At 35.4% G+C, this 26,139-nt stretch overlaps 1 long non-coding RNA gene across 1 annotated transcript; it reads left to right on the top strand.

Moving 5' to 3' along the window:
* Nucleotides 1-8,514: 8,514 nt before the first annotated feature.
* LOC148941078 (uncharacterized) lies at nt 8,515-25,252 on the top strand. The gene is made up of 3 exons (XR_016143380.1): nt 8,515-8,644; nt 14,514-14,596; nt 25,113-25,252. It is a non-coding gene; the product is annotated as an uncharacterized LOC148941078 (long non-coding RNA).
* Nucleotides 25,253-26,139: the final 887 nt, after the last annotated feature.

Raw genomic sequence — 26,139 nt, 5'->3', positions numbered from 1 at the left:
GTAACACTTCATTATAGTGTTTTCCAAAAACAGGGAATCTTAGGCGTCGTACATCAGGTACGTTTTAGAATATTAAGAGTTGGACAGAATACTACGAATGGTTTCACGGATGACTTGCTTAGGGCAAAATTCCAGTGGAAGAAAATTGACCTTTCAAGTCCTAGTGGGGCCAAAGAAACAACCAATGAAATAAAGAAAAATGTCTTGAGCGTTTCAGGTGAAAAATGAAAATGTCAAAGAGGTATTACGTGACAGTGATGCACAATCATTACGTAAGGTATGTGTTCTCGTTACGTTATAAGCAGGGATTTCCCATGGGTTCCTGAGGCAGGGTTACATAAAATTGCGTCAAGCATATTAGACCTGACTGTTTGAAACTAGGTGTATTGTGACGTCATTGGAGTGTAGAGGGGTGCGTCATGGGAGTCTGGCCAACAGTGTTCCCTATAATAAACCTGTGACCGAATTGCGTAGGTGTGACGACTAGAGGGCTCTGCTTGTAATCTTGTCAGCTGACCTCATTGTACAGGTGCGAGGGGCTTGTAGCTCCACTTATCTAATGTGCTAAAAAATGGTGATTGCTAAGGGGAAATATTGGACATGTTCCATAATGGCCGTTTAAGGTTTTTAACAGAAAAAAATCGTGTGGGTAAAGAAACAGGAGGTGGTATTGGCTAGTAACTCCATTTATTATCAATTATATCCAAACCAAAAATCACTTCTAACAACTCAAAATATAACAAACTTGATCAATAATCATAAACAAAAACCAATAAACATGATCAACAATCATAACCAACAACCAAGAAACATTGCCAGCAAACATAGCCAACAATCATAATCAACAACCATAACCATCAAACAACAACCAACACTCATAACCAACTACCAACAAACATAACCAACAAACAGAACTAACAATCACAACCAACAACCAACAAACACAACCATCAAAAACAAACATATCCAGCAAACATAACCAGCAAGCATTAATCATAACCAATAACGATATCCAACGCACATAACCAACAACCAAAACCAACAGCCATATCCAAAACCAACAAATATAACGAACAAACATAACCATCAACCAACAATCATAACCAACAACCAATAAGTATTATCAACAACCAAAACCAACAGCGTTATCAAACAAACATAACCAACAAACAACAATCATAACCCACAAACATAACCAACAATTGTGACCAACAATCATAACCAACAACCAACAATAACATCCAATGTTAATTTTCCTATGGCTGCCGTGACGGCAGAGGGGTCTGGTAGAAATCTTGCCAGCTAGAAACAGGGTGTGCTCGGGCTCTTGGCTGGGTTCGCCCGATTTCTGCGCAATAAAAGTCAACTGAAAGTTGTGTTTCCTCCCTTGAAAGAGCAGTTAATCCAGAGAGAAGATGGAAAGGGACACGGATCTTACTAAGGACTCTGGCGGCTTCTTCTTGAAATAAAACAGGGTTAATTTTACGCCAATCACGGCGAGACCTAGGAGGTGTTTTCGAAGTTGTTTGCGTTTGTGTATCTGAGCTGTGGTAAGGAATCTCGGCTGAGAACTGTATTGGTAAGTGATCAGATAGCTGAAAATCAAGCACAACCGTGACAAGTGAAATCCTGAGATTTGCGGACGCAACGACGTGATCGAGATCTGATGTGGACATTGAGGTGTGTACATGTGTAAAATTTAAATCTTTGCACTTGAGGTCAAACTGGTCTCCAAAAATACTAAGCAACAACGTAGAACGTAAAAACCTAGATAAGAGCGGTACATTCAAGTCGCAATTGAAGTCACCAACTAATATGCATTGAAGGCTTAAGGATCTAATACGGTTAATACACTGGCCGAGTTTATCATTAGAATAAGTAAAAGCACGCTCCGAACGCTCATCATGGTAATTTGTAGGCAAATATACATTAATAAAAACACAACCCTCAACATGAATCGCCGGAAAATTATAACTGACTTTAAGTACAATAGATCTTATATTCAAAAGAAAGGAAGCGGCAATACCACTGGAGGGTCTCCCTTTTACACTTAGCTACTTCGTTGAAACTGAATAAACCGATACTGAACTATTAAAACTAAGAATACTTTCTGCGACTTGTGACGAAATGTTCTTGTAAACAGACAACTTCATTTTGCTCAAAAACAACATCTAAGATCGGAATTTTATTCGTGAACGAGCCATTAATGTTCCACGATAAACCTTTAACTGCAGAAGCTTCAGATGTCATTTCTTTTGTGGATTACTGTTTGAGGGACATTTTACACTGTAACACGTGTGACTGCCGATTTTGCATTCAACGCAGAATGTCGGCTGTATGCATTGTTCATCTCGCATAGAAAAATGTTCACTTGAGGCACATCTAGAGCATAAAGGTTCAGCCGTACACTGGGAAGCGAGATGACCGATTTCGTGAATAATAAAATATTGGAGCCGTATGGCCTTTACTAGGGCGTGGGGGGAGGCTAGTTGCCCTCCAATCACTTTCGACTATTAAAAAGGGCACTAGCCCTTTAATTTCCAATCGAATGAGCCTGTTTTGAAGTTTCTACGACAATGCCTTCTATAAAAACCTTATATGCCCAAAGGGCATAACTTATAACCCTTGCCCTGAGGGTTGAGGGGAAGTGTCCTCCTCAAAAATATATTTTCTATCTGGAAATCAACTACGCTGAACAAAATGGCTATCACAAAATTTTGTTGGGTGGGGTGCGGGGAATTGAGGGCCGTGGGGGGGGGCTAGTCTACCTCCAGACATATTTGAAAATTAAAAAGGGCACTAACCCTTTAAATTCCCATCAAAAGAGCATATTTTGAAGTTTCTACGACAACGCCTTCGATAAAAACCTTATATGACCCCAGGGCGTAACTTAAAACCCTTGCCCTGAGGGTTGTGGGGGAGTTTCCTCCTCAAAGACATATTTTCTATCGGGAAATCAACTACGCTGAACAAAATAGCTATCTCAAAATTTGATGTGTTTGGGGGAATGATGGGCGTGGGGGGGGGCCCGAGTTGCCCTCCAATCACTTTCGACTATTAAAAAGGGAACTAGAACTCTCTATTTCCAATCGAATGAGCCCCCTTTGAAGTTTCTACGACAACCCCTTCCATATGAAGTGCCTCTGGGAAAAAAAACATAAAACATTGGAGCCGTATGGCCTTTACTATAGGCAACACTACAGCATTGCCTCTGATTCTTATTATCTGCCCAGATGGTTTTGCAGGGGCAAAAGGATAGGGCTGCACTTAAAGTCATTAAGCCTATAAGAGGAGTTAGTCACTCCAATTAGATATAGTATACCAGAATAGGGCTGCATTTAAAGTCATTAACCCTGTACTACTTATGTTTGTCCCAAGAAAATTTTTTAAAGAACCTGTGAAATTTGCTCTATGTGGTTTAAACTTGTATTAATTAAAAAACAATCGACAAAACATATTTTTCAAAGAAAAGTAAAGAGGTCCATTAAGTCGAGAATGTGCAAAAATAAAGTCAAACAATCTTCAAAGCGTAAAACTACCACAAATCACAAGCGCAAATTGTGTTCTAGTCTTGAGAAGGCATGAGGGCTATGAGTCCTACTCTTGGTAGTTTTTAGCCGTATTGAGTTTGAATCAGCTATTTATTGTAATTACTGTTTTATTTAAGTTTCATTTATTTATTGACAGTCATTTGCGGTAGTTTCACGGTTGGAAGGTTCTTAGACTTTATGTTTTGCTCATTATTGGCTTAAGGAAGTTCTTTACTTTTCTTTGAATAACTTGTTTTGTCGAAAAAAAATTAAATTAATATTTTTCAGAAGTGTCCTTTAGTGGATGATTAAATAAAAAAAAAATAAGTTTTTTCAACTAAAATTAAGGAGCAACATTAAAACTCAATGCAAACAGAAATTATTCCATGTACAAAGGAATTATTCCCTCCTTAATACTTTGCTCTTTACGCTAAAGTTCTTAGCAGTTTTAAAAAAGCTTCCTACTCTAATTACACGGCCCTTGTGTTTCAGGAGTTGTTCTAAAAAACTGGGACAAACAGTCAAACTTTACGTTAAGATGCAATTATTATATTTGGAAGAATGTTGAACGGCAGCTCAAATTGTGTTTATCATTCAGTTAGTAAATTAGTCTAATGGAATATTTGACACTTTTATATTCTTTACTCCCTCTTCATTTTTCTCTTTTACTTGCTGCTCACTTACTCTTTACTCACGTTTCCGATTGGCATCAAATAAACTGGATTAAAGGAAAAAATCTCATTAGAGTGAACTAAAGGTTTCTGCTTGACTTGCTTTCAATCAATCAATCAATCATTTATTACCCACAACTACAAGACAAAAAGTAGTACAAGTGGAGTACATAATAATAAAAAAGAAAAACAAAAAGAACTCAACAAACACTAGCAATTAAGTTAAACTAAGAAAAGAACTGTAAAAGACCATTGTCAGGGCCAATATTACAAAATGCATCTGCAGAAAGCTTTTTGTGTAGGTCACCGATTTTTTTAGTTACATCCGTAACATAGAAATTTTTAACTAGATATCGATTTCTAGTCTATGGCGGCAGAGAAAGAAGAAATTTGCAAAATTTGAAATATGTAACTTTATTTTTTTTTTTATATCCTTTAGCTTAAGAACAGAATGCACACCTGAAAAATAAAGCACAGAATGATCAGAAAGAGTCGAGAATAAGCGCTCAAGATCTCTTCTGTTATATTTTCCACGGTTTGCTACAATTTTTGAATAACTGAACTGAATTTTTCTTACTGAATCAGCAACAATCTGTTTACGACAGAGAGCTAGAGAATTAGAAACAGTAATACCAAGCCACTGAAAGGAAGAGACAGAAAGTACACAAAATTCATTACATACCAGAGGAGTAGACGAAGACAGATTATAAGATAAGAATTCACACTTGTCAAGATTCAGGGATAGACCAATATTTAGGAAAGACTGAGAAACAAAGGAAACCATCGCAGAAAGAGCAGACTTAGTACGACTAATCAACAGAATGTCATCAGCATAGGCAATGAAACAAATATCAGTAGAACCAGAAAAATAAGTGCCTGAGATCTTTTCCAGAACAGTAGAAATACATATTTTGAAAAGGGTTGGTGATAAAACACCTCCCTGCCTAACACCACGAAGCACTTTAATAGTTGTATCTGGAGAAGATTTCAGGCGGAGGTAAGAATTAAATACCAAAACCGTATAATTCAAATAACCGAAAAATTAACACCAGAAAAAGCCAAAGAAAAGAAAAGCTGGTTATGAACAACAGAATCAGAAGCCTTTGAAAGATCAAGTGTACAGAGATATACGCCTTTACCCTTAGAAGAATTAGAAAGTAAAATAGAAGAAAGGACACAATGATCATGTTGGCACCCCACACCAGGTCTGAAACCAAGTTGATTTTCACCAAAGAAATAAATATTTCGAGTTAAAATGGGTAAAAGAATATACTCGAAGACCTTGCTAATATTGCAAGAAACAGAAACTGGACGGTAAGAAGAGCAATCTGTTGGCGGTTTACCTCTTTTTAAAATTGAAGTCACGCTGCCACACAAAAAGCTTTCCGGGACGACAGAAGATGCCAAGCACATTTGAAACAAAAGCGCAAGATGTTACACAAGTTCAGCACATTGGGGAGTTGAATGCATTTTAGAGAAACCATCAGCATCAATAGATTTCGACTTAAGATGATTCAAAGCATTCAAAACTTCACAACGCGATATAGGCAAAACAAAGCGCTGACTTAGAAATCTAGGGACAATTTTAACAAACGCTTCGCCAAACTTTCTACGAACAGAACAATTCAAAACGGAGAAAATCTTCGAATAATACGCATAACAAGAGCTTGGTGGAATAGCATTGTTACTTACATCAGAGTCGTCTGTTTGACTTGAATTAATTGCTTTCCTCCAATCTTTAGGCGAAGATGGAAAATGAAGCCCTTGGTATCGGGCACTTTTTACATACTTCATAAGTTCTAATTTAGTTTTCTGTTTAATAAAAAAAACATTACTGAACTTGGGCCAACCACAATCAGTCCAAATTTTTAGCCAAAATTTAGCTTTATTTATACAGGCCTTAAGGATAGGGTCAAGTGACCAAAGAAGCTTTTGAGTATTCTTTCGGATTCGCTTTACTGGGACAGAAATTTTTTCAGCTTCTTTCATAGCAGAGAGGATAGAATGATAATATCAGTCTATTTCATATTTAGCATAAATAAAATTCTGACTACACTGCAAAAGCTGATAAGAAACATATATCGTACTTAGAAGTGAAGCCAATGTTATAAGATAAACAGAAAAATTCGCATCATTCCAATCAGGCTTATAAAACCATTTAGAACGTACACCACGACTCTTAGACATACTCCCAGAACAAACAACAGACTTTGATAAACAAAAAGACAGCGGAAGGTGATCAAGATCATTATCGTCAAAATGAACCGTAACTGGCGAGCAGACAAGAGCTGCAGAACAAATAGCGTGATTAATGTCTGATTTACTACCTGAATGGTGAATATACGTATAATCATGGGACTTCCGAACAATTTTATAAGCCGGGAGAGAATCAAAAAGCTGACTAGTCCTTAAATTATCAGAAACCAGATCTGAATCAAAATCAGCAGCAACAAAGAAATCCAATCCGTAATCTACTATTTTTTTGATTAAAGATTTAAGTCTACTGCAATCACAAGAGAATTTTTGAAGTGAACGAATGAAACGATCAATATATGGCAGATATATATTATTTTATACAACATTACCAAGACGCACCCAAAGAAAAGTGTCATCTGATTGGAAAAGCACAGGACTCGCACCAGAAATATTTTTCTTAAAAACACATGCTAAGCCGCCAGAAGGGCGGCCATGCGTAATTTTAGCTGGACGCACAAAAACAACGTGATCACTGCTTCGTCTCAGAAAATTTTCACTAAAGGCGGTCAGTACGGTCAGTAAATGTTCTTGGAGACAAACAACGTCGTAATTAACATACAGATCATCAATAAAAAAGTCCTTGCCTCTCGTTTCATTAATATTAAATAAGACCATACTTATGTCCGAATTCATTTCTGAGAATAGACCATATCAGTGATCTTTTTAATCACAGGGCATCGTGGGCTGTAAGAAGGATGAGATCCTCCACAATTGGCACATTTCGGAGATTCCGTACAACGATCACTGTTCGTAGATAAATGCGGTCCAGCACAACGAGCGCACTTGGGAGTGCTACTAGTACATGCACTTTCCAAGTGCCCAGGGGAATGACACTTGAAGCAACACTTTGGCAATTACTTGAACTCATAAACACGGAAGTTTTCATACCCAATCTTCACACTGTTTCGCAGAAATGACCCCTTAGTAATCGTATCCGCAAATACAAGCGGAATTAAGGTGCTCGTTCCAAATTAAGTCGACCCGAGTATGCCAAAATCGTTCTGTAGTATTTCAAGGTCCAAATCAAACGGGACTCTTAGAATGACACCGGGGTGTTTTTTAGATAAGATTTTCACTTTAGAACCGGGCGGAGCCTCCTTTACTGATTTGAAAAAAACTTCAGCTGCAGATTTCTCAATATTCACCTTCCACCGCTTTTCATTCGCTCGCACTCTGGACACCAGCTGATGACCAGAAATTGAGTCTATTACTGATTTTTGCTTTAGCGGGTCACCATGCTCAGGTGGGGATCGGAGATCAAAATTGTAGTATGTGTATCACACGCAGCAGGTTGGCTCATCACAGGTATTTGAGGAAAGTTCAGATTGTACGAATCAATCTTGGCAGAAACTAGTGAAATCGCTTGCTCAAGGCTCGTAAGCTTGGCTGTGACGTGTATAAACGCTGTAGCAGAGATAACAGGGACTTCTGTTGGCCTTTTGATGACAAAACAAGGGAACTGTTTTCCATCGGCATCACATTTCTTCATAAAGTCTATAATATCTTGCAGGTGACTGAGAATTGCATTAGTGCCCCTTCTGACAGGGGGATCATTTTCATTCACAAAACTCTATAGCTTTGCTTTCTCTGACTTAACAGTTTCCAAATCTTTAAAGAAGTCCACTCCTTTCCGTAAAATAACGGCTTCATCAAGACCGCTTAATTTTCAAAAATAAAGTTCAACAGCGGTGAATAAAAAAGCTCGGAAACGCTCATCTCATTATAAATTCACTTCAAAGCAATAATTTAAACCAACACACGCGAAGTACACTTAATGATCAGGCGACGAGCGCTGAATGATAGTAAATTAGGTTCATAAAAGATAAACTTGCCACACCGGTTTGTTTATAATCCAGGATAAAGCTATTTTTTTCGTCTGCATTGATATGATCCTTTGCAATAGGTTTGAATCCAAGACAATTCTTTTCACTATGAACTCTGAATGAACACTGAAACAGCTTTGCTGTTTTCCTGTATCCATTATTCGTGAGCTGTTTTGCGTAAATAAAAATAACATGTTAGTGTAGACCATCGGACATCAGTAACAGAAAAATAAAATTTGGCAAAATTTTCAAAGCCGAAGAAATGCTCATGCATTCTTTTAGTCACAGAGGAAGGCATCCTGAGGATATAAGGGGTGGAAGGACGTAGCCTGTGTTCAGTTCCAGTCTTATTGAACTTGAATTGGTAAAAACTTTTGGCTATCTTGGAAAGGAGTTAGGTTAGGGAAATGAAACTTTCAGGGATGGGTCTACAGGCTAAAGTATGTCCCAGGAAGGTATTTTGAAGTACCTACCTCCACTCCTTCTCCCTCTAGTGAGTTCTGAAATTTGGCTTATTGACAGGTCTATACCTATTGAAATTTTGACCAAACAACATTTACTTTAATTTTCAGTTACCTATTTCTTTTTCTTTGGCTTTAATTCTGAGAATGCAATTCTTGTTAATTGATTAGAATTTAAGCCATATAAAGTTTTTTTTTAAAAATTTAGGAAATGTATTTGTATTTCTTTAAAACCTTATAAATTTGGACTGAGCAAAGCTGTGAAGCTGAAAACAGATTTTTAAAGGTCATCAAAGGTCAGGACCCTCTAGAGGGAGAAGAAGTGGAGGTAAGTACTTCAAAATACATTCCAAGGACATACTTTAGCCTGTAGACCCATCTGTGAAAGTTTTATTTTCCTAGGTCAATATATAGGCCTACCAAATCATAGGCTATTATTGAGTTAGGCTAGGAATAAACTAAATACACCATTTGATGCCTTTTACCCCTTTTTTTTATGAATTTTACCCCTTTTTTTATGCTGATTACGAATATAATAAGCATTTCTATGGGAAATTAATTTAAGTCCCCCCCCCCCCCTATATATGCCAATTCAGGGTTAGTTTAGGTTGGGTTAGGTATAGCTTATATAGGGGGGGGCTGAAATTCATTTCCAATAGAAATGCTTATTATATTCGTAATCAGCATAAAAAAAGCCATTGAACAGTGTATTCACTTTATTTGAAACTCAATAATATGATTTGGTATATATTGACCTTTTCCTAGTCCAACCCCTTTCCAGGATAGTCAAAAGTAGCTAAAGTATAATTTTGCCCTTAAATTTACTAATTTTGGTATATTGAGGGTTTTCATAAATTAAAACCTTGGCTAGGCCTACTAAAATAAGAGTAAGCAGGTAAATATCTACCAAATCATATTATTGACTTAGGCTATGCATAAAGTGAATATACCACTCAATGCCTTTTTTATGCTGATTATGAATATAATAATCATTTCTATTGGAAATGAATTTTAGCCCCCCCCCCCTATATCTGCCAATTCAGGGTATATATTTCTACATTAAGGGGGGTGGGGTAAAGTTTAAACTTACCCCCCATTTACAACTGAAACAAAAATTTGCCCCCGCCCCCTAATGTAGAAATATATACCCTGAATTGGCATATATAGGGGGGGGGGGCGGAAATTCATTCCGATAGAAATGATTATTTTATTTGTAATCAGCATAAAAAAGGCATCAAGTGGTATATTCACTTTATGCATAAGTCAATAATATGATTTGGTAGATATTTACCAGCAAGCAAAGTTAGTCTAGGTTAGTAGGCCTAATCTAAAAGTTATGAACTCTTGGTGGTTGACGACTTCTTAAGGATTCATGTTAAATAAATAAAATTAGTACCCTTAGATTCCTTATTTTATACTCTTACCTTAAATTAGATTGGTAAATTTTTACCAAATCATATTAATGACTTACAAATAAAGTAAACATACCACCTAATGCCTTTTTTATGCTCTTTCCAAATATAATAATCATTTTTGTTGGAAATGAATTTTTTCCCCACCCCTGTATATACCAATTCAGGGTATTTATTTGTACATTAGGGGGTGGGGGTAAATTTTATTTCTGATATAAATGAGAGGTAAGTTTAAACTTACCCCCCCCCCCTAATGTTAAACTATAGACAGAAGTGGTATATATAGGGTTGGGGGCATAAAGAAAAGTCAGACAAAAATTATTAATGTACGTGGTCGTATAATAAAAAAAGGCATATTGGGGTAGGCTAACAAAAAATTATATTTACCAAAAAAATAGTAGTGGTTAAATATTTATCTTTGGATCTTCTAGCAACTAAAGGGCTAGGCACATATAGCTGATTTCAGGAACTGACTTCAGCAAGGATGTATTCCATGTTGAATGATTAGGGGTGTTTTTTCACCCATCAATGTGCTAAGATCTTACATCTTTTGTCAGAAAATGCTTAAAAGTGAAATCTCTGAACAGATATTACATCTTTGGTTGTTTTTGTGCAAATGTCTTTCATCATTCTGCTCTGATCAGCAGTCTGAGCACAATGATGAGTAGATCATCAAAGTTCTCTCATCATTATTCTATATGGCAGAACAGTGGTGGTCTTCACACTTTTTGCCAACATCAGTGAGCTGTAAGATCTTAGAACAAAGATGACTTAAAAAATGATAGTCTTTGCAGAAAGATGTAAGATCTTAGTGCTAAAAAGGGGCCTATTATAATTGATGATGCTAAGAGGCTGGGCTTAGTGATGTTTTTGGTGATTAATCATCATTAATTATGTTCTAGACAAGGAATGTACTAAAGCTTTAGAGCTTTAGGCATGTAATTAATTGTATTTAGTGAGTATTGTAAATTAATTGTAATTAATGATGATTAGTCTCTGAAAGGTTGAAGAAATAAAAATGTATTCAACTTTCCCAAACAAAATACCATATTTAATTTTCTGACAATTCACCCCTCTCCAAATGATGACAGCAATGGTCTCAGATATCCTAGCCCTTAAAATGTAAAAACTAAAAGAAAGCAGTAAAACAATGGAATTATTACTTAATATTTGGCAATATGCTCCTGTTAACCAGGTTATTGTTTCCTTCCATTGTTATCCTTGTTCAAAAAATCATGATAAATTTCTAGTTTAGCTGCTTTTTGCTATTTTGGAGAGGGATTTGGTTAGGAAAATAAGCATTTCAGTAACGGATCCAGGGCCAAAAACATACTCAGGGAAGTGCCAAGCTTCTATGCTAATCCTCATCTGATTTCTAAGTGTAAGAAATAGCCTAGACTGTGGACCCTCAAACATTCCCCTTGTTTTGGCAGAAATACAGCTATGTTGCACAGGATTTTAATGCTGCAAAGATTTTTGGATTAGTAAAGCAGTCTTAACCAGGGTTGTTTTTCTTTCGTTTTCATAGTATGATTGAAAATTCCAGAAACCTACAAGTTCAAAAATCCTTTTTTTGGATATATATATATATATATATATATATATATATATATATATATATATATATATATATGCCCAAAATACGTGATAACTTCAATTCGAATTGAAGTTATCAAGTATTTTGGGCAATAGGTTGCATAGGTTGCATCAAGACTGGGCTGGGTAATTGTAGACAGAGAAAAGCCAAGACAGATAGTCCAAGTAATTGAGAGGCAAATGTTTAAATGGCTGTATATATATATATATATAATGTTACATTTCTACTTACTTTTAATTTCTCTCAGCAGGCTCCTTTTTGCTCAATAAAAATTTTTAAACTGAGGGGATTCACCTAATCACCATGGGTGGTTGGCTTTTGTTTTGATTCCAATAGATTCCCAATTTTCACAAATCCAAGTGTCATTATAGCTTCATTTTTAGTTGGTAAGATTTGATACACAGAAAGCTGATTTTGTCAACCTTTAGATGCTGGAAGTAAAGTGTCTGTTTATGAAAATAGGTGACTGCTTGTCTGTCTCTGAGACAGACAAGCAAAATTGTAAAACAGACAGGCAAAAATTGTCATATGGTTACAATAATTTTTTTCCCCTGAATTCATGGAAAATAAAAAAAAGTTTTGTTTACCATCAATCATGACTTTTTACTAGTTTTTACTAGATTTCAGGAAATTTACTAGATCCTCTAAATTTACTAGATTTTTTTGTTACTAGATCTAGTAAAATCCTACTGGTGGTGGCAACCCTGGTCTTAACATGCATGTCTAGCTAGAATCCCATGTCTAGACATGTCTCTAGCCAGACTTCAGCATCTAGGCCATGACTGTGCACAAGTAAAATTTGGTGCTTAGCTGAAGCTACAAATTTAGTATCAAATAGATTACAGTTGTCATTTCTAGCCAATCAAGAGAGCTTATGCGGGCAAAACTTTCAAAATTGTAATCTCTATTTTTATTGTCACAAGATAATGGATTTGATAAGCCAAACAATTGCTTTGGTGTGCTTCACTCTTGTGTCTGGTGTTGCATATTTGCTTAGAATGAAAAAAACAATTAATGAGAAAACAAAAATTAAATTCCAGTTTAAAAATGTAAACATAGATGGTGAAAATAATAGAACTTGACACATTCACATCCATGTAGACATTGAAGTCTGGATAGACATGGGATTCTAGCTAGTCATGCATGTGAATGCTGCTTAAAGGTAAAAACATGCCTATTGCCTCTCTTACATCTAAATGCCCCTCCTACTTCTAACTTTCCAGTAGGGAGGTATCTTGCTCTTTTTTTTAAGCAGAATCAAAAATTGATTTCAAATTAGTGTGATAAAAAAACAATGTAGAGCAAAGGCTGCAGTAATCCTTTCCTCAACTTTTAATTACAAAGGTAATGCATGTTTACTCTCTTTGAACTAGAATGATGCAAGGATTTTTAATTTGTTTCATTGGAGGACTAAATTAGACTGGTGTGCCTCATACAACCCACTTTGTATCCCCAAATTTTTAAATGAAAAGGTGTCTATTTTACACATTGTTCAAATGTAAAAGATGTATGCAAGAATTTCTTCAATCTGTATGGTTTAAGCTTCAAAATGGGCTCATGGCCCCTCCAACACTCTCCTCTCCCAATTCCAAATTTTTAGTAGAACACTATATTTTGCCTGGTTTGAACCAGGATCAACAAAGAATTTTCAATATCTCTGTTAAGATTAACAGGGGAAGGCAGGGGTCATCCAATACCCCCTCTTGCACCTTGTTGAAAATGTGTAATGATTTACAAAGTGAGTCTATGGCTCTTCTAAAATCCAGTCTTTTCATCTGCTTTTTTGCAGAAAACAAAGGTTTTTTCATCTCTTTCAAAAGATTTGAGGGGGGGGGGGTAAGAGTATGTTTAACTTCAGGATTACATACTTTTTTCGAGTTTGACTGTCTTTTCATTCATTTCTGGTACATTTTATGGTAGGAAAATTTGGGTCTTCACATAAGTGATTATATACCAATTATAAATAATATTGCCATGTGACAAAGTAGTTTTGCAACTGTTACCAAAGGCTTTATGTTGCAATCACCTGTTGATAGATATTGGATCAAATTATTCTCATGAAATATGTTGAAATTCCGCAATAGGTGTTATATTTGCAGGCTTAATTTGTACTTATATAAGTAATATAGCCTTAATTTGTACTTTCAACACTCTTTGAAATAATAACATATACTGTGATTTGTTTTATGCTTAGGGAAAAATAATACAGCATTAGCTTGTATACATGGTAGATTTTAAAAGTATCAACATTGATTTCCCTTCATCAAATAGAGAATAAAGTCAATGTTAGGTAGAAACAGCATGTATTAAAACAGTCTTTAAAGAATATTTCATAATTTTCTTGGTGAAGAAAATTCCTATTTGGGCATTACCTACTACTTAAAGGTTTGGGGGGCTAACTATCACAGCACTGAATTGATAATGAAGATTTGTAAAATTGCTTCTTAGCACTCACCCCTGGGAAAAGTTTGTGAATAACAAAATAAAGCCCTCTTGAGAGAATCTTCCTGTTCCCATCACCATTATACATACTTGTGCATGACTTGACCTTTTTATACTTCTCTAATTTCATCAGCGTTAAAGTATTAAGCAAGACTCGGGGGGGGGGGGATTTTATACCTAGAACCTCCCCAAGAGTGTACTAACTACTCAAAAACTTCTTTAAGCTTCTCAGCAATCAAATGAAAAGTTTAGTCAAGGCTGTAATCAGGAGAGGGGTTTGGGCGTTTGAGTTTATTTAATTTGTTTGAGTTTATTTTTCAGATATTTAGGATGCCTGTTGAAAAAAGTAGACCCTTAACAATTGGTGCTGCCCTTGCTGCTGTCTTTATTCTATATGAACAAAGGTAACATATGATTCATGCTAAAAATTAAATAATTTTTCAAATGAAAGTAAATCATGACATTCAAACTTACACCAAGCAGAAATTATTCCTTAGATAAGGGTGTTACCCGATCCTCAACCCTCATTCTTTACACCAAAGTTTTGTAGTGCTTTGCTGAAAGAATCCATGAGTGTACTTGTACTTGAGCAGTTCTTCTTAAAGCATTGGGTACCAAGAGAAAAACATGCACACACAGAGGAGGAGGAGGGGAAGAGATAGCCCTCTTGTAAACAGAATGATTTCTGTTAATTTTGAATTTTAATGTTCATCTTTACTTTCATCTGAAGAAGACTTTTTTGTAAGCCCTTGAGCAAAACTGATATTTTCTAAAAAAAAAATTTTAATTTGATTTCAGAAGTAGGTATTCAAAAATCATAACTGTAATTATCATTATTCATAGACACATTTATGGATCCTTCTTCCTTGAAGGCTTCAGTGCTGGAACCTAAATTGATAGAGCTTCTCAGATTTCCAAAATCCCATCATTGTTGGATATTTTTATCTTTTTATTTATTGAGTGGAGTGAGGTAAAGGGATTCACAAGTAGTGATTCTGTAGCCCCTTTACTAAAATGTCAAGAAGACATTCACTTCATCAGACAGTTTCCTACTAGGCAACAGTTTAGGCAGACCTTCTCTCTACATGATGTAAGATTAGTCTAAGATCTAGAATTTATGATTAATTGTTTGTCCCATGCATGATCTGGCTCAACTACCAACATTGCTATTGAGAGACAATTCAGGCTGTGTCAAGAAGAAATTAATATGTATACTCATTGCAACCTGATTAGAGAAAGAGCTAAGTGCTTTGATTAGTTTAACAAATAAAAGTTCAATTGGGCATAAGTCCTTTTATTAGACAGTGAAACAGATAAAAAAGTCTGTATGTTTCAACCACATACACAAGTGGTCATCATCAGTAGATAAACTAAAGTATTATAATTAAAACAATGAACCCTGAAACCCATTAATGAACTCTCTTAGACAGATTCAAGAGAATTGAATTTCTGGAATTTCAAATTTCTGGAAAAATTCTAGTGAATAAACTGGCAACTATTTGTTACCAAAAAGTAATTGTTTTGTTCTGTATAAATACATTTGTTTTAACTATAATGCCTCAGTTTACCTGCTGATGATAACCACTGGTGTATGTGGTCAAATTTGTAATTTCTTTTTTTCACTGTCTAATAAAAGAACTTATTTCCATCTGAACTTTTGTTTTTTCGTCATAGAAAGGCAGTGTAGTCTTAGAAAAAGAAATACCAATTTAAAGTATTGTGTTGAAAATTCGTTGATTAGTCTTTTCTTAAGCAAATGGATGTCTGCAAATTTTGGTCATGAAATAGACATAATACTTGAGAAGGCTGATAAGCTTACTGGGGCAACATGGGTAACAAAATTGAAGACTTTACCATTTGTGACAAAGGAGCTTAAGCTAGCTAGAAACAAGAAAAAAAGTATGCAAGGTTAAAAGATCAAAATGTCAATAAAACTCTTTATTATTAAAAGTATGAAACAATTAAAGATCAAGTGAGAGGGAAATAACAAGGAAATGTCAAGGAATGTGGGAATGTCAAGAAAAATGACACAGGACTGTAAAGAGGCTCCACTTGTAGCATCAAGAACCAGCCTGAAGCTTTTTGGAAGCATGACTCATCAGGTAATAAACAATCTAGTGGTATAGAGCCAGGAAATCCTCAATTGCTTAAACAATTGTTTTTTGTCTGTGTTCACGTCACCAGATGACAACCTTCTCCCAGAGTCACATGAGTATGAGATCAAGACACCAATGCCAGCCATTATTATTGATCAGTTGGGTTTTGAGAACAAGATGGAAAATTTAGACTCAAACAAATCAGTGGATCCCTGATGGTTGTCATGCTAGGCTGTTGAAAAAGTTTCATAACAAGCTAGCTATCCCTCTTGCTAAATTCTTCCAGAAATCACTAAACTTGGATGTGGTCATGAATGACTAGAAACTGGCTCATATGTGAAGGTCCACACTGTTTGAAGGTGTACATAGGAGAGCCAGTAAATGTATCTCTGGACTTGTGAGAAACCATATAGTGAAAGGCTACATGCTCTAGAGCTTTCAATGTTGACTTTCAAAGCCAGGTGAGGTGACATGCTTCTCACTTATAAGTATGTCCACCAAATAAAAACAAGCTTTTTACGCTACATGCCAATCAAACACAAACTAAAGGTTGCTCATAGAAGCTCTTTAAGCCCTCAGTTCACCATATAGTCAGACTAGTTTTTTTTTAGCCACAGTGGTCAAGGATTGGAATAATTTCAACAAGGAGGCCATTCCTTAGCTACCAGTCAATTGATTAACAAGCATAAGGCTGATAACCCCCATGCTTCTCAAGAGCAGAACATAATTTGCAGTTTACTGAAAAAAAAGTTTAAAAGGGTCTGTGATATTTCTAGCTATTACAGAGTGGTGTTGCATATGATACTGCGTATATGCCCTTTTGAAAAGCTGAATGCATACAGTTTTTTTGTTTAATTGAAACTCCTCCTTAACGTTCCCTAAAAGTTTCATATTGATACCCTTAGCGTCATTCGTTACAGTAACTGTAGTGGTAGTATTGAAAGTATAAACATAGTGCCTTCTGGCTAGTTCAAAATCTCCCTCAAATTACCCTTAAAGGTCTAACCTAATAATATAGATTGTTCATTAGATGTTGCTCTGTCAGCTTTTTGAAAGTCCAAATGCTCTTAGTTTGTTTTAATTTAGTTCAACATCCATCTAAATATCCCTTGAAAGCTATATCCCTCTGAATATCCACAGTAACAACAGATGTAGCAGCTTTAGTAGCAGTCTGTGCATATCAATTTTGGTTTCTTCAACATCCCCTTCAACACATGCTGAAATTTTCAACTTAATACCATCCGTGTGGGCATAGTATGTTTGGAGTTAGTTCCAAACAGTTTCTATATATCCCAAATTAGTTTCCTTAATATCCTTAGTTTTAGTCACAGTAGTAGTAGTAGCATTAGAATTAAATTGTAGCAGTTTAAGATTTAATGGCAGTAGTAGTAATAATAGTAACAGTAGTATGATGAGAAGCAGTAGCATTAGGATGCAAATATTTTCTTTTGGTTAGTTCAAAATCCCTCACAAAAGGCTATGTTAGTTTAAAACTCACACACTAAACTGTTCCTAAGATATTGCTGTTACGCCCTTTTGACAATCTGCATACAAGGGGTGTGCTCTGATTCAGTTCACCTTCCCCCTTAAAATTCCTTGAAAATTTCACCTTCATACCCTTAGGCATAGTTGTAATAGTAGTCACAGTATCCACGCTCCAATCACTCTGAATCTTAAAAAGGGCACTAGAACTTCTGATTACCAATCCAATGAGTCCCCTGCAAAGTTTGTACAACCATCCTTTCTATAAAAAGCTTATATGCCTCAAGGGCATAACTTACAAGCCTTGCCCTGAGGGCTGTGGAGGGGTTTTCATCCTCAAAGACAAAATTTCCAGACCTTTCAACTATGCTGAATAAAATGGCTATCTCGAAATTTTGATTGGATGTGTTGGGTAAATGGTGAGCATAAGGGGGAGGGCTGGTTGCCCTCCAATCACCTTCGACCATTAAAAAGGACACCAGCTCATTCAATTTCCAATCAAATGAGACCTTTTTGAAGTTTCTATGACAACTCCTTCAATACGAAGTACCCTGGTCTAAAACAAACAAACCAAAAAATAATAACAGTGCTGCCTATGATGCTCAGGTTATTGTTCGTAGATTCATTTTAGATTAATTAAGTTTTCTTTTTTCTTATTAATTCTTTTTTTTTACTTTTATTCAATTCGTTGTATTGCTGCTTTGGTATCACACAGCTGGGCTTTTGCGTTTTTGCATTTTCCATCCGACATAGACCATTTAATAATGCACGACTATGTTTTATGATGCTAGTGAATGCATTTTTTGCATTCTGTTTTTCTTGGATGCTTTCTACAGAGCCAGTGAAATTCATACATATTAAAATAAAAAGCTTTTTATCCAATCGAATGCTAATTAATTTAGTTTTAATTTCATGGTGGAGCAAACCCACTCTCTCGAGTTCAAGGATCAGACATCAGAGAACCAATGCCTCCCTCCAAAAAATGATTATTGGGTGGAGGACCAAGAATAAATTCTGCCTGTCCCCCCAATCTTGCTATAAATTTGCCATCTGTTGATTTCTTGTTAGAGCTTAGTATTCAATATTTTTGGAAATTTCTAGCCGGTATAATGTGTAAAACTCAAAGCTGCATAATGTTATTTGAATATTATAATTTTGTTGTTGTATTTCATCATATAAATTGAAATGATGAAATATGACCTGCTCTTTTTTTATGCCTTTGCTGCACGTGAGGTGTGCTCCATCGTAATAATAATAATAATAAAAAAAAAAAAAAAAAAAAAAAAAAAAAAAAAGTTGTGTAAACCTAGATTTATAGTAAAGTCCACCTCTAATGGTGAACATTCGCATTCAACATTCTCCTAGGCTGTTAAAACGTTGCCTAGCCAAGAAAAATGCCACTATTTACTATTTTTCAAGCACAAAAAACATGCAGCTTACCACTTTTAATCCTAGGCCTATTCTACATTTTAGTAAGCTTTTTTATCCATAAATCATAAGGCAACTGTGTTTAGTAGATATTTTTACAGAATGAGGGAAATCTACTAAGCTTACCATTATGGTAAGAAGGAATTCCAAATATTTTTTTTGTAGGAATAATACGGCCAAAAAAATAGTGGCCGGCGTTTACCACCCTTCTGGAAAATAGCCCCTCGGGAAATACCCACCACCTGGAAAATACCCCCCCCGCGCTCGCGAAAAATACCCCTCCGGAAAATGACCCCCGCGTGCAAAATATCCCCGTGGAAAATAAGGCTTTTCAAATTTGAGATTTTTATTTGAGTTATTTTCCGTTTGGGGAAGGAATTTTGGTACTTGTGTACTATATGCTACTCACTCAAGTTTACGCTGTGTAAAAATCGAGAACGACCCGGTTTCTTCGTTAGTTTCTTTCAGCTTAGCGTGAGAAAAGACAAAGACAAGTGACAGAATAGATGGTAAATATATAATTTGGGATTATATATTTGCACATAGGGAGGGGGTGTAAAGTATTTGGACAGTTTGAAGTCAGAAAACAAATCTTACTTCATAATATGCAGGATAAATGTAGCTAATACATTTTGCATGCATACTCGCTATACTTTACCCCCCCCCCCTAATGTGCAAATTTATTGTCTAAATTTGTTTCTGAATAGCGAAGAAACTAACAATGAAACTGGTTTGTTCTCGAGTTTTACACATCGTAAGCTTGAGTGAGTGGCGTGTAATAGACAAGTATTTCATGGAGAGAGCCGGATTTCCCGGTATTATTTAAAAACGGTCAGAAATTAAATTTAAAAAAAACAAGTCTTTTCAACTGAAAGTAAGGAGCAACATCAAAACTTAAAACGAACAGAAATTATTGCGTATATAAAAGGATTTGTCCCTTCCACAAGAACTCGCTCTTTGCGCTAAAGTTTTGACTTTTTAGCCTAGTTCTTCAAGAACGATTCCTGAAACACAATGGCCGTTTAATTAGAAAAATAAAAAAAAATACAAGTTATTTTTTAACTGAAAGTAAGGAACGACGTTAAAACTTAAAACGAACAGAAATTATTCCGTATATGAAAGGGGTTGTCTCCTCCTCAACGCCTCGCTCTTTACGCTAAAGTTTTTTATTGTTTAAAAAAATAGAGTTGTGAGAAAAATTTTTGAACGTTTTTGAATTAATGCAGGTTTTGATTTTGGCTCACCGTACATGAATAATAAAAAAAAATTTGAATATTAATTTTAATTTTATTTGGTAAAATGGCTTTCTCGAAAGTTGTTTAAAATTTTATTAATGAAGATTTTCATTACTAATAAATATATGTAACTTACGAATTAAGTTACGTAACAAACTTCTATTTTCATCGATTTTTAATGCGTATATTAGAGGGTTCCCCCTCTAGTCAATACCTTGTTCTTTAAGGTAAAGTTCAAATTTTCTTCCAATTCTTTAAAAATGACCCCTTAATCACAAATGCCATTAATTAGAATAAATAGTTCTTATGAAAGTACTAAAAAATCTTTGGCTTGAAGAGTGAGGTATTAACTAGGGAGTGAACCCTATCATATACGTAATATTTTCTGTTCGTTTTAAGTTTTGATGTTGCTCCTTACTTTCAGTTGAAAAACTTGTTTTTTTTTATATAATTTCTGATCTTTTTTTTTCAATAATGCTGGGAAATCCGGTGCCCCCTTCATAGCAGTGTCCCTTTCCCCATGAAAACTTCCTTCATGGAAAGATCTTGCCACATAACCCCCGACCCCCCTCCCCCCCCACTATCAGAAAAAATCCTCCCTGAAAACGTCTGTATACTTCCCGATAACCAATACTATATGTTAACATTGGGTAAAGTCCATAACTTTCAGCCCTCCCCCCGGGGACTTCGCGGGATTAAGTCATCCTAAAAGACATAGTTATCATATTTTCGACCATGCTGAACAGAATGGCTATCTCAAAATTTTGATTGGGTGACTCTGGGGAAAAAATGAGCGTCGGAGGGGGCCTAGTTGCCCTCCTTTTCTTGGTCACTTAAAAAGGGCGCTAGAATTTTTAATTTTTGTTCCAATGAGCCCTCCCACGATATTCTAGGACCACTGGGTCTATACGATCACCCCTGGGGAAAAATTCTGTTTTCTGGAGTTTCGGTTACCATTGAGCTGGGTCGCTCCTTACTTACAGTTCGTTACCACGAACTGTTTGATAATAAGCTTTGTTTAAAAAAAAAAAAAAACTTTAGCGGAAAGAGCAAGGTCTTGAGGAGGAGGCAACCCCTTTCATACAAGTAAAAATTTCTGTTCGCTTAAAGTTTTCATCTTGCTCCTTACTTTCAGTTGAAAAAACTTTTTTTTTTTAAATTTAGTTTCTGATCGCTTTTAAATAATACCGGGAAATCCGGTTCTCTCTTCATGAAAAATTCCGGTACTTTTGTATTCTACACCACTCACTCAAGTTTGCGATGTGTAAAACTCGAGAACAAACCGGTTTCTTCGTTAGTTTCTTTGTTACTTTGGAAACAAATTTGTCCTAGAACCCAAAAAGATATTGTAAGGGGGAGGTGTTGTAAGCCATCCAAGGAAATTATCTTATATCACGTGCTTCAATGAAACATCTCATTCAGGTTTTACCATTATTACAGTTTGAAACACCGTTTCTTTCTCGCCGTATTTTACAGAATGATAGGCAGTTTACCAGTTTATCGAAACTCGTTGTTGTGGAAAGAGACATTCCCATAAACTTGTTTTGTGGGTAGGTTATATTTGGTCAATCCTCATGGGACAGAGTTGTGGTAATTTTGCCAGAATTTTCTGAGGTCTTGTCAGAAACTCTCGGATAGACTCCTCAAGCAGAATTTGGGTAGCTTTTTAAAATAAAAGTGCAGTAGACTCCTTAAGAAACTGACTCTACTGCTCAATCCCATTCAACTCGACCATAAATTGACTCAATTTCTATTTGAATCAACCCTATACCAATAGAACTCCCTATTTGACTCAAACCCCAGGCAGCTCTGCTGTTAAGTCAACTCATAAAGAATTCTCCTCTTTAAAAGTAGGTATTGCATATTCACAGGGATGGGCGGTGGGGCTTTTGTGCCTATTCAGCCCCCTTTCAAAAAAAAGGACAAAAATATACTTCCTGAGTTTTTTTTTGTTTTTTTGAATTGGCCAAAAGTGTTGATTCGAATAGGGCTGAGTTGCAATGGCTTGAGTTAAACCATAACCCTGGTGTAAACTAAATGCATACATAATAATATTATTTACTCTGTTTTTACTCTGTTTTGATTTACTCTGTAATTCCTTGATATGAACAAACTTGTATCCTCTTTATTGCTGAAAAATTAATAAAATCCTCCTAATAGTTCTCCTCTTCTTTCTTATGCATACAAATTCTCTTGTTTTGCCCCTCTTTGTATTTGTATTAACTGTTTTAATTTTTAGATTAATTTGACTTGTCTTATCTGTTTTTAATATTCTTGACGTGTTATGACTTGTAGATATGTTTGTTTTTCTGATGGTTTATCTTATCAAGCTAAAGTTTTATTTAATATTCAATAAATGATTATTCCCCAACACAGCCCCAAAGACCAATATTGCGTTGGATGAAAGTTTCTAGATAGCCATTTCCATCACAATGGTTGAAAAGCGCAGAAAAAACTTCTCTAGAGGCAATATGATCTGTGCAGTTCTTGTAGATTTAATGTTAGATTTATTAAGATTTCCTATTTATTATTTTTCTGAGCTTTTTTGCCACTCATTTAATTCCTACTCTTATGTCATGTGGTCACGTTTTCTTTTTTTGCACTCTCTATCAAATTTTATCCGTTTTATTCTGCATTTATGTTTGTTGACATACTCTTATGTCATGTGGTCACGTTTTCTTTTTTTGCACTCTCTATCAAATTTTATCCGTTTTATTCTGCATTTATGTTTGTTATATGACACTCAACGGATGTGGTTTTCTTTATTCTGTGTTTTTCAGATGCTTTTTACTGAGTCGATGAAAATCATATCTGTTAAGCTAAATAAGAGGCTTAATATTGTCGTTGGCGTTAAAAAGATATAATAAACTGATTGGTTATTAATAATTCTTTTTTTTTTTATGCTCTATCTGCTGTACATGTTGCGTTTTCTATCACACAAAAAAGGCACTCTTGTGAAACAAACGTTTTAATAAAGTTCGCCTGCAATGGTAAGTTCAGACACAGTAAAAAAAAGTTCTCCTAGTCTGCGGAAACGGTTGTCTAGTGTAGAAAAATGCCATTTTTACTGTTTCTTCTTTTTTCAAGTAAAAAAAAAAATTCAGCTAACTATTTCTATATCCTGTTTTTACATTTGTGCAACCTTTTTTCTGTATACGTAAATTTTAAGACACCATTATTACAGGTGTTTTACATATAAAACTTTATTCTCAAAAGATCTATAGTTAAAGTTTATATTTTGGGGTTTATCAAGCCCTTACCCCCCCCCCCCCAAAAAAAAAATCGTAGTAACCATGCCTCCTGAGTTTTTTTCGAATAGGCAAAAAGTTCATTAAGGTGTTGATTTGAACAGTTCTAAATTGCAAGAGGCTGAGTTAAGTTGTACCCCTTGTGTAAGTAAGTAAATGTAAGTATTGTAAACTCTTTAAGTTCAGAATTGCCTAAACGCACGGTTTATCATCCAACCGAGTCTCAGTTTGTCCTGATCATCCATTTCAAAAGAACACTATTTGTTCCTTGAATATGAGGGTGAAATTAAGGGGACTAGCCAGTTAGCTTTTTGACATCAGCTGTCCAAGTAATGCTTTCCCATTAATGCATAATTTCTTCATTTGATTGTTTTTTAATTGTGCGCTCAAGTAATTTTTATTTCAACAATTCCTACTTGATTGTATATGATCATATAGATCTACAGGTTGACGCAGGGTTTTGTTTTGTTTCTACCTCAGATTTTTTAAATAACTTCTAACATTTTTAATGGACCCCCCCCCCCCATATTTTTTGAAATGCCTTTTTTGTATCTTTATTAAAAAAAGAAAAACTATCCTTGCCCCTCCCCCTACATTTCTATGAATTTAGGTGGCGTTGAAATGAATAGGCGGTTTAATTAAATGGGATTGATCAAATGTGTTATTTTTTGTATGGGGACTGAGTTGCCTCTGGGGTTGAGTTTTAGTGGAAATTCCTAAAATCATCGAATTCTGGTGCATGTGACACGCTTTGAGTGAAGTGATTTTGTTGCACTAGTTCAAATGGTACCCCGTGTAGTTTCTCAGCCTGCACTTATGTTGTCTCCCATTAGCTGCCATACTTCAAGATATAAAATTAGTTACGTCCCTTCATCGGCAGAAAAATCAATAAACAACCCCAGTGGTACCCCTCGTCCTCACTTCCCTTATTTAACCCTCTTCCTGTTTTCATTAGCCTTTTTTTAATTTCCTTACAAGTTCTACTTTGTGTTTTTATTAACCTTTTTACCTAGTGTTCAATTAATGATTGTTCAATATATGTTATGTGTGAATACATCCTTTAGCAAACTTTATATACATTTTTGTTTCAAACCATTTAGTGTCTAATATGTCATATTGCTTTCACTCCTTGTCAATTCCATTCTTTTTTTGCTTCAAAATACGAATTCAGTCCATCTGGGCTTGTGATATTCATTTTTTTTAAATATATCCTATCATATATTTATCTAAATTTATGGGGTTTTTTACTGGAGTTCAAATTAATTAGTTAAAATGGGTTTTAATTAATGTATTTTAATTTGTTAGTTTACTTTTTGGTGTTGATGAAAGAGTTCAACGACAATTTTTACCATTAGATACTCTTGAGACTATTTTTTGGCTCTTCATATACTTTTACTCATTTGAAACTTATTCATTTATTCACTTTTCTAGGGAAAGTGTCAAGCAGTTAATTTTTGGAAGAGAAAAAAATGCAGAGCCAGAACGAGATACGAAGAATTCAAAAGGGAAGATTGATAACTAAATTAGTGAACTAAGTCATTTCTAGAAAAATTAAAAAGCTTTAACACGAACACAGTTATTTCTCTTCGAAGGATTGAGAATACTGAAAGCGCGAACTCACTTTCAAAGAACCGTAAATAAATGAAAGCGTAAAAAAATTAAAGGCTCCGTACTATGATAGGCTATGTGTGTAAACCTTACGTGGCACCAGATGACGGGCACCTGACTGAAGCTATCCTATTAAACGAGTCTTTTTCTCTCATTATAACTAAGGCTATGACAAATATTTAGGAACGTCAGCGATTTATTTGTCGTTATGATAATATTGACTAAAGATTGTTTGTTCTTCTAACTTTAATGTTTTATAAGATTTAAAAATTATTTTCTGTGTTAAATTGTTTGGGGAGATAAAGGCCAAAAACCGAGTGAGGGCCTTGTAACTCCTTGGAGTTAAAAAAAATCACACAACTTGGTTAAAAGAGCATTAAAAGAAAATAACAAGCGTGTAGTGGACGTAACTAGGTTAGTAGTGGCTGAAGACCAGAGTGTTACGAGGGCTTTCGCTTTGGGCGAAGGGCGAAGACCCGTGCCCATTCGTTAGAGCCAAAGGCACGGGTGCGTACTTTTACTTACTTTTTTGTATTTGAGACAAGGTACAGACTGTTCAGCCAAACTTGAGGCTAGGAATTGCCGACTTTTCTGTCACAGTGGAGACTCGATTGAGTGGAGGTACGGAACAAAAAGCTGGCAAAGCCGAATTTTTCGGTGCCGATTTGGTTAGTTATATTATAACTGAAGAGAATGACTCGGTATTACTACTCTTACTACTAACAACTCACTCCAGCATCAAGACGCCTGAGGCTAACAGGTGAAGAAATGTGTATGTATATATATGTATATATATATATTATTTTATATAAGACAGCTAAAGAGTGATAAGGCCAGAAGAAAATCAATG

The sequence above is a fragment of the Artemia sp. Qi Xiang Cuo genome, chromosome 19 (genome assembly GCF_049724085.1).
Source record: "Artemia sp. Qi Xiang Cuo chromosome 19, ASM4972408v1, whole genome shotgun sequence".
Lineage (NCBI taxonomy): Eukaryota > Metazoa > Arthropoda > Branchiopoda > Anostraca > Artemiidae > Artemia > Artemia sp. Qi Xiang Cuo.
The sequence above is the reverse complement of the archived record's forward strand: the minus strand, read 5'-3'. Positions and strand labels throughout refer to the sequence as shown.